The sequence below is a fragment of the Limulus polyphemus genome, unplaced genomic scaffold (assembly GCF_000517525.1).
Source record: "Limulus polyphemus unplaced genomic scaffold, Limulus_polyphemus-2.1.2 Scaffold125, whole genome shotgun sequence".
Taxonomy (NCBI): Eukaryota; Metazoa; Arthropoda; class Merostomata; order Xiphosura; family Limulidae; genus Limulus; species Limulus polyphemus.
The window spans coordinates 431,097-441,490 of NW_013665735.1; the positions used below are offsets into that span (position 1 = coordinate 431,097).

At 32.6% G+C, this 10,394-nt stretch overlaps 1 protein-coding gene across 3 annotated transcripts in view; it reads right to left on the bottom strand.

Annotated features, from left to right (window-relative positions):
• The window catches only part of LOC106473011 (protein muscleblind-like), a 222,470-nt gene that overhangs the window by 205,414 nt on the left and 6,662 nt on the right, over positions 1-10,394 (bottom strand). For all 3 annotated transcript variants that reach the window (XM_022402459.1, XM_013933694.2, XM_013933686.2), the window contains exon 2: positions 875-939. The gene's annotated coding sequence lies outside the window, so the exon portion shown is untranslated. The remainder of the gene's footprint in view (positions 1-874; positions 940-10,394) is intronic.

Sequence of the window (10,394 nt, forward strand, 5' to 3'; positions counted from 1 at the left end):
ATATATATATATATATATATACATGTCAACGATAAAGTGAGGAAACAAATACGGAGTTTTAAGACGTCAATCTTTATTCACATATTCATAGTCCTAAAACATTGAGTAAATTATACTGATTACTTAAATATGTCGTATACTTGTACCTATACCTGCTAACAACAAAGCACTTTTATCCCCAAATGAGAAGAGATGTGATAACTTATTCTTTCATGTTTATCGAAAAACTATTAAAAAAAACTATAACAGAAAGTGAGAAAATTAACCTTCAACATAAAATATGTTCATGATCCTAAATGATTAATGCCAAATTCTCCATTAAAATGTTTTTAAAAGTTTTACAAAATTTAACACAAAAATATAATAAGTCTCATACAGCATATGAAACAGTTTCAATAAAGGCATTCAGTTAATTAATTGCAGTTAGAAAGTGAAGAATATCAGTTTTAATTTACACAATAAACATATGTAAAAATCTTATTTGATAGATTGTAGATGTTTTAATTTTAAACCAACTGATCTTATATAGTGGAAAAGACTACGAGGTTAAAATTCAGTTAAGTTGATTTAATAGTCAGTAATAAACTTAGTTGTTGAATCTGATGTTTCAGAGCAAGATCTGTTATGTTACCCATTTTGAAGCATTCAGAAACAACATTGAAAATGAGAGATAGGCAAAGTCTAAGTCTATTGAACTCAATATTTCCAAATGATAATTAAGAATGTGACTGATTTTGAATGAGCACCAAAAATAAGACACAAACAAGAGATACCTACAATTTACACAAATACAGGCAGATTAAATGAACCAGGTTGCGAGTTTAAATCAGTTTCAAACGCTGTAGTGGCATTTAATATTAAGATTTTAACGTACCTCAGTTGATATCTTGAAAACGGATGATCGTGGGATAAGAAGAAAAGCCAAACTTCTAGCTTGCTCTGAAATAAAACGAATAAAATAGTAATGATAGAGTGTAACCAGCTGATTGCTGTTGTTGATACTATCTATTCAATCGTTCACAAAGAATTATCTGACTTGAGTAAACATCCCAACACGATTTTATACTTCCTACAATCCAAACTGTCTTAAGATATTGTCATGATTACTGCTGTACTTCACTATTGTTAGTATAACAACAGACTGAATTGTGCACTTTGACAGTGGAAACGCTACAGTACCTTTAAGTTAGAGGAAGCAAAATTAATGTGATCTGTGTGTAACTTAAAATTCCATATGGTTAGAGGTTTCGAAGTTAAAAAATAAATGTGTGTGAGAACTAATCATCTAATAACTTTGTAATAAAAATTCTTTGCTTTTTAAGATAACTTCTAAAGCAAAAGATTTAGAGTATGTTTGTTCGTTTCTTCGGATATTCCAGCCCTTATTTTAAACTGATAGACTAAAGGGAAGACAGCTAGTCTTTAGCAGGACCACAAAATCCTCAACCTAAGAAAAAAATTTCCTTACGCTGATTGGTTTGAATTTCGAGCAAAGCTACACGAGGGCATTCTGCGCTAGCCGTACCTAACTTAGCAGTGAAAGACTAAACGGAAAGCAGTTAGTCATCACCACCCACCGCCAGCTCTTGGGCTACAATTATACCAAAGAATTGTGAGATTGACAGTCACATTGTAACGCCCCCACGACTAAAAGGGGAAGCATGTTTGTTGGGACGGGCATTCGAACCCGCAGATTGAGTAGAACGACCTAACCACTTGGCCATTTTAGGCTCCCTTACACCGAAGAAGTCTGGAAAGAGGAAGACCAAGTTAATCTGACCCATAGAGCCAAACGCCAATTGAAGTATCCACTGTCACCGTTGTAGCCAACCTGCATTTATATTATTCTTAGTTCTGTGTACCTTAGGTTAATTTGTGCGATATTTGGTTTCATGCGTCAAAACTGAGTTTGACTACCTAATTTTGAGTATTGTTAATTTATTTTTTGTGATTATATCGTGTTTTAGCGATGTAGTTTATTACGAGTATCTTAAGTCATAGCTTATTCTATTTTGTTTAGTCCCATTTAGTGTAAAAACTCTTCTAAGGTTATTCTGTTTGAGTTTGATCTGAATATTAATTTTACGTTTCACTGTAACTCCTTTTTATTTTGCTATCATTATTCTCAGTTTCATTTTGTGTTATTCAAAATGTATAATTCAGAGTTCGTTTGCTTTGTCATTTTGTCTTATTATATGCTATGTTTTATTTTGTTTTGATTTATGTACACTTTTATCTTTGTGTATACTTTATTTTATTCAGTTATTTTTTCTGTTAGCTTATGGAGCCTTTTTATATTTTAAAACGTTTCCCTTCGTTTTTGAATAAGTGTTATGGCATCTTGTGTATCATCTAACGAGGTGATTAATGAAAACTAAGACTGTATTAACTACTTTATTCGGCTTTTTAGCTGCTAATTTTTATGCTTAGTGTCTAAGAAGGCCCTGGGATAAGGAAAGAGTGTAACAACTAAAACTGTAATTTTTACCCTTTCATAACTTAGAAAATAGTGTATCTTTACTGAGGTACATTAATGCATATTTTTTCTAAACTTTTCGTGTTGGAGTTATGCAGTTGTGAACATAATGTGCATAGTCGTAAACATGCAAAACTCCCCACTTTGGTCTTTGGTTGCATACTATAGTAACTATTGCATACTTAACCATGTAAGGAGTGGTATGGAGGTTTGCATAAGTTAATATGGGTTAGGAGCTAATCTCTCCTAGGATGAATGCAATGGAATTATTTCTGATATAGGTAATCAGAAATTGTAGGATATTACACTAAAACGTTTGTCCAACTTAACAGTAAGATATAGACACAAACTTGCAATTCATTATCCTGTGAAGACATGTTCTTCCTGAGCTCCAGCAATCACCAGAAATTTATATACCCAAGTTATAAGATCGGCCAATCCATAAAGCCCCCAACATTTCTTGGTTTCTCACGTATTGTGTAAGCAATAAAAAGTATTCTTATTTCTTTTTATTTGTGCATTTCCTCTGCTGTACGAGCTCACTGTATTCTTCGCAAGACAGCTTTTCTCAATGTGCTGTTTTTTGCAGAGCTTAATACTTACCTGTTGGATCCAGTTTTATCCGCTTAGCCAACTGATAACATGTAACCTTTCATTTAATGAATTATTAACTCAAATGTGAAGATTAAATGAACATTTCAACCAACCGCTCAAAGTATACCATCTAAAGGTTTCTCTTTGTTATTTCTTTTAGCTTCTCAATAGTATATTTATCTGCTTCTAAAGAAAGTTTTGTGACAGCATAATAGTTTAAATTTACAGTACTTAGCAAACAGCGCCGATGGCTATTATCATACATCTGGTCTTTTACTAGCACATTTGCGATAGACCATGAAAGAAAGAAAAAAGACATGTGAGAGTTATTAAGCAGGTATGGGGTCCGATCACAATGGACTGGCAACCTCGAATTTACTCTCATAACCTGCCGAAAAAAAAGCTTAGTTGCCAGCTGAGCGAACAAATCTTGTAAGAAAAGGTTTAAGATTGAATAAGGCAAAACCACAAATAAAAGGGTGCTTAAAAATAGTTAGCATTATATTCGACCTGAAACCTATTACTTACCATCGCGATCAACTTAGTATCTTTGAGGATAGGTTCAATATAAAAAATTAGTCTTTATCCTTTAGCTCGCCAATAGTATGTTCCAGATTAAAAAAAAACAATGTTATACTAAAGTGGCATATCTGAAGTAAAATAAACATAATTTAAGGTCCTGTTCGCTAAAACTATAGTGAAACTATTATTTCTTTAAGGAGGTGATTAATGAAAACTAAGACTGTATTAACTACTTTATTCGGCTTTTTAGCTGCTAATTTTTATGCTTGGTGTCTAAGAAGGCCCTGGGATAAGGAAAGAGTGTAACAACTAAAACTGTAATTTTTACCCTTTCATAACTTAGAAAACAAGGGTTGTGTACTTATCTTGGCTATCTCTTAGATAGTCCCTTTGTTGTTCTTTTTATTTGCTTCTTTTTACTTCTTTTAGAACTGCGTGCGCATTTTTATTATTCAAAAGCTTGAGCTCTATCGAATCGAGTGCATATATCGAATCAAGTGCTTCAAACGTGACCTCTTGGTTGAGAACTTCATTTTCCGCTTCGTTTCCTAGCCTTCTGTTTCACCTTTTGGCAATTTTTACACAGACTGAGCAATTAATCAACACATATAAGCTTTCAGCAAAGATTTTCAGGTCTAGTGCATAATCAGTCTCGTTTCGATTGGGGTTTTTCGTATTAGCAAGATGGGAAAAAGTTGAAAGCATGGTAAATTTTCACACTAAAAAACTGAGTATAACGATCTTTGAAAGTGCATTATTCTGCTACTAACTAAGATTCACACACGAAACTGTTTGATATTAGCAATTGTACTTAACTTTTCATTTCTTACGCAGACCTAAAAGTTACTATTTATTTTTAAATAGCTTAACACAAAAATGGATGATTGGAACGTTGTTTTGCATATAATATTTAATACTCTTGATATAAATATTAAATAAATATGATTTTTCGAACACAAACTCAAAGAAATAATTGGAATAGCAAATGATCTTACGGGAAAATAATAAAATAATAAAATTTCACGACAAAATATCATTTAATGGGGTTCCATTTTAAAATACATATTACAAATTTGTCCGTTTTTCTGTTTAATTTGTAACAACTTCGCCTTATCAATATTGTTCAATAATCTCTTATTAAAAAGACTTGTCGATTAAATGTTCAACTCCGATTGAAATATTTACGAACGCAATTAATTCGCTATTGAAAAAAAAAGCCTACAATAGCTTAACAACAAGCATGAGGGCTTATAATGATAAAATTCTAGGTTCTGTGTCCTGCGAGGAGCACAGCGCAGATAGTCCATTGGGTAGCTAAACGCTTCAACAAATTAATAAGCTTGAACTCAGAATATAAAGTTTCTATCAAAGCAGAAAAAAATATCAAATAACTCCATAAAAGAAATTTTGAGCACCAGCGAAGCTTGCGAGTTTTACTTGTTAGTATAAACATAGTATATTGTCCTCTGGTGGTATACTATGAGTATTGAGAAAGATTTAACAGCATATTTTTTAAGAAAAGTTGTTGTCAATCGCTTGATCTTCTCGCATCCGATTTAGTTTACTTGAGTCCTTAAAGAATACCACAAAACTGCCAAAAATGTTATTTGTTGTTTTTGAGCCTAAAGCTACACGATGAACTTATCAGTATTGTGCCCACCTCGAGTATCAAAACCCAATTTATAACGTTATAAGTCCTCAGACTTACCACTGAGATACAAGGGTGCCTTCCATAGAACAAAAAGCGTCGCACATAAAGGACTGATGAAGAAAACTAAGATACAAAATACAATGCGATATAAGTAATGTGTATAATGATAAAAGAAATATCTACAAAACCGAACACAAAATTGCGAAGGAGACACATTCTATCAGACTTAACCTCTAACGCAAGTCTCAAATCTGAAAAAAAACTATAACTAAAAAAATAACTATTTCCTCTTATTATTATTATTAACATAAAATATGGTTGCTGAAGACTACTCAAGACCACGACATCTTACGTTTAAAAACTACCATTCACTGTTTGCAACCAATTATAAGAAGAAAGTTTCTCCTAAAGAAACGAAAAAAAACAAGGAACTCATGGAGGAATTATTAAGCTAAGATCACATCAACAAACTAAGGTAAGAAATAATTCAACATTTCTTAAACATTCTGTAGATACAACGAAACATTTTGGCCTTTAAACCCATTAAAATATATAATTATAGAGTGCCTAATGTTTCTTTATGAGGGGTTTGAGGATTACACAACATTAATTCATTAACATACTATAAAAAGGTTGTTTAAAGTAGAATTAAATACATACATTTAAAAACACGCTCATAAATTGTCATCTTGTATGATAGATATATTTTTATATGAGAATTATAATTTTAAACGACATATTTTGCCAAATCCAGAAAAAAAATATATCTTAATCAAATAATTAGAATTAAAAGGATGTTACATAACCAATATATACAAACAATATTCCTGTCATCAACTATAGAGCACCTATCATAATGTTGTTAAACAGTTGTAAAGATGAAAACATAAGTTGATTATAGTAATCCAAACAAAATATTCTCACACAAGTGAAACAGTTTAAGAGCTCTCTATAACTACTCCAAAAACCTTTAATAATCTTTTCTGAGTATTTCGTTACGTGTGCTTGAAAAAGTAAATAAACTTGCACATATTATGTACATTTGTACTTATTTTCTCATCACAGACAAATTAATTTTTCTGATTCAAATTTCATTGTAGTTATTTACAAAGAGTATTAGAAATAACATAACTGGGATTATCTGCAGATGTCTTTCTGGATGATCATGGTGTCTCAAGTTAATCCATTTTCCTTTGTTTTCTAATGCCATTGAGTAGAAGGAATAACACCGTCTTGGAACTTTTAAATCCCCAATCTTCATAAATTGAGCGTATGCATATTTTACGTATTTTTCCCAAAAGTAATCAATTTTCGCTGGCATCACACTACAAATAAAACGCCAAAAAACGTCAAAATGTAGTTCTGATAAATGCTGTGGGTCTAGTTTGACTTGATGATTGTGTTTTTTTTAATTTCGCGCAAAGCTACACGAGGATTATCTGTGATAGCCGTCCCTAATTTAACAGTGTAAGACTAGACATCACCACCCACCGCCAACTCTTGGGCTACTCTTTTACCAACGAATAGTGAGATTGACCGTCACATTATAATGCCCTGACGGCTGAAAGGGCGAGCATGTTTGGTGGGACGGGGATTCGAACCCGCGACCCTCAGATTGCGAGTCGAGCGCCTTATCCACCTGCCAATGCCGGGCGTGACTTGAATAGTGAAAATATTTTTGATACAACATACTTTAGCCTATGGAATATCAGAATGGGTGAAATCTCGAACCCTGAACGTGACGGGGCAGTAGTGCCTTTTTTTATATTTTATTTGTTTTGGTTTTGTATTTTACATCTGGAAAAGGAGCGGCTTCAGATAATCACATGACATTATCGTTTGCATAGATTGCTTAACAGTTCAACCTGTTTAGTCAATTTTCTCTGAAACAGTAATAGCAGAGTTTTTAAGCTTTGATAAATATAAAAGTTGGAAAATATAAAGTCATTTATAACATCACACACACATTTCGCTATACATTCTCAAAATGGCAGTAACTTTAAATCTGAGACCTGGCTGTGAAAGGACAGAAAACGATAAGTAAATTTGTCTTGATATTCTAAGGTGGGGATGATAACCTCTCACATTTTTTTTATATCTCCAGAATAGTTGAAGCAAGAAACGAACAGAAATGTGGAAGAATATTCTAACAAAATTTAGCATAGAAACTCCGAAGTTGAAGTTAGCCCTCCATCTATTTCAATTTATAATCTTGAAAACAGTAACAACAGGAAATCTAACTTAAGCAGGAAATTCTGGTAAGATTTCATTTACTCTGAAGTGATTGCAGTACAGGAAATTAAACCTCAAGCAGAGAATGGCATTAAACCAGCGACAAATGTTGTCAAAATTTTACTTACGAAATTGAAAATAGGGACTAGAGCTACATTTGTTTTATTTCATTATTCCAAATTGACAGTAGCAGGAAATCTGGACTCGGGCATGGAATGACAATAAGATCAACATGACTTCTGATAAAGTTTGGGATAGAAATTTTCAGATAAGCGATATGCCAAATTTGTTTTCCCTTGTAATTCCAAAAGGGCTACATCAGAAAATCTGACCATGAGAAGATATGACACTATACATTGACGACATTTCGTATTAGAAATTTTAAATGGAGGGCTGTCCTCTCATATATTTTGTTTTATATCTCCGAAGAGGCTACAACAAGAAACCTAAAAATTGGACAGGAAATACTAACAATGGTTAGTGGAGAAACCCCAAGATGGCGGGATAGCACTCTCTCTTATTTTGTTGTTTACCTCCCGATTGGTTGCAGATGAAACTGGAACACGGGCACAGAATAGTGGAAAATTGTGAAAATGTCCAAAGTGGAGAAAAGAAACATCATTACCTTTGTAACTGCAATAAATGTGGAAAAGAAACACAGAAAAGCTATCTTTCAAAAATAGTTTGTATTAAGACTGAAAAATAAAGATAAAAAATAGCCTTCAAGAATAGTGTGTAATAAGGAAGGTGTAAAGAGACATAACGAAGAGTTATTCCTCAAAAATAGTCTTCATTAAATGTGAATAAAAAAGACTATCTTCCAAGAATAGCGTGCAATTAATGTGTAAAATAAGAACAGAAAAGCTGTTTGTAATAAGACTGAACAAAAAAACACAAGTAGAAAATTAAGAATAATTTGTAAGTGGGAAAAGGAAACAGAAAAATTAGCCTTCAAAAATAGACCGTAATAAATTTGAAAAGAAACCACAGAAAGTTTATCTTTCAAAAATAGTAAGTTGGAAAAAGAAATAAAAAATAATCTTTAGGAAAGTGTCTGCAATAAGTGTGAAGAAAAACAAGGAAGATTTATTTTTCAAGAATAGTCTGCAATAAGTGTGAACAAGAAAGCTATCTTCCGAGAATATCCTGCAATAAGTGTAAACAAGAAAGCTATCTTCCGAGAATAGCCTGCAATAAGTGAAAAAAGACACATAAAAGTTATATTTCAAGAGTAGTCTCTGAAAAGTCTGAAAAAAAATACAAACAAAAAAACATTCTTGAAGAATAGTCTGTAAAAAGTTTGAAAAAGAAACAAAAAAAGATATCTCAACAATAATCTGTAATAAGTCTGAAACTGAAACACAGATGAACTATTCTTCAAGAATGGTCTGTAATAATATATTTGAGAGAGGCTCCTTTTGTTCACCTTAATTGTGTGAATTGCTGATGAACAGAACGTAACTGAAAGCAAGCTTGATATAAAAAATGGGAAACCCTATCATACAGTTCTTACTGTGGAAACCCAAACTCGCAGTTCATACTGAAGAAATTTTAGCGTGCAGCTTCTATTTTTGAAACCGTAGGACACAATGTTAATTGTGGAAACCCTATAATGAAGTTCCAACTTATACACGTTACTTTTGTGTTTGTTAACATTCTTCATATCAAGTTTCTTTTTCTGTAAATGCTTACGATTTAGACATACGCTAGAAGTGGTAGATTTATTTGAGACTTGAATAATCTCCCATAACATTTTTTTCTGAGATTAATAGTTTGGTACGTGAAGAAAAGTGGTAAGTTAGTTCAAGCAAAATTGTTAGCAACGTTATTTTCAGCTTCCTTCGTATCCATGAGCTTTTCTTTAAGCAATCAACAACATTAAATTTAATTCAAGTTGTCCTTATAGCAAACTGCACTTTCTATGCAGTACATGCTACGGTATTTACCCAGTAAAATGTTTATAGAAAGCATTTTGCCATCCAAAATTTATGAAGTGAAAGTCAACATTGAATTACATTTAAGAGATATTTCTTTGGCATATAACTTTCATTTCATAATATTACAGCTTTTGTTAGTTCAGTTACATATGAGGTTATGAAATATATAAATATGTATTTACTAAATCAAATCGAAATAATTTTATTATTAGAATTATTTTGCCGAGATGAAAATACTAAACAACTCGTGTGACCGTCGATTGTGAGAGGCCTTGCTATGTTATAGCATGAATTCATTCTGTTTCTTCTTTAAAAAAAAAATCCAAAACAGTCCATTAACCTTTTCACATTTCGAAATTGTTAATACATGTAAATAGAAGTCACGATAGATGGTATTAGGTCGTCAAGAAATTAATGTCGCGTTTTGGAACACTTTTATTAACTATCCCCCAAAAAACGTACATCACGTATAATAGTTAAACGAACCGCCTAAACGTCACGTTAGTGTCGCCTATATAATGTGTAAAGTTTAATATAGTGATGGCACACGACGAAACACACATTCGGCATGTAATGCTGTGTGAATACAAGAAGGGAAACAACGCCTCTGTAGCCACAAAGAATATCAAAATTAATTTATGTAAATGTTTTGAACGTTCGTAAGTGTCAACGATGGTTCAGTAAATTTCGTTCAGGTGACTTTAGCCTTAAAACTGATGGCAGGGGCCGACATATTGGAATTGATATTGATGCTCTGAAGACGCTTGTTGAGTATAACCAAAGGCAACACATTCATGAAATGGCCCCGAAATTACATGTAGCTCATGAAAAAATACGTCAATATCTAAGGAATATGAAAAAACTCCATTAAGAAGGTGTTTGGATGCCTCACGAACTCTTTGATGATCATAGTTTCCAACGTGTGAACGTTGCTTCGTCTCTTCTGGCGCGTAATGCGCGTGAACCATTTTTGGACAAAATT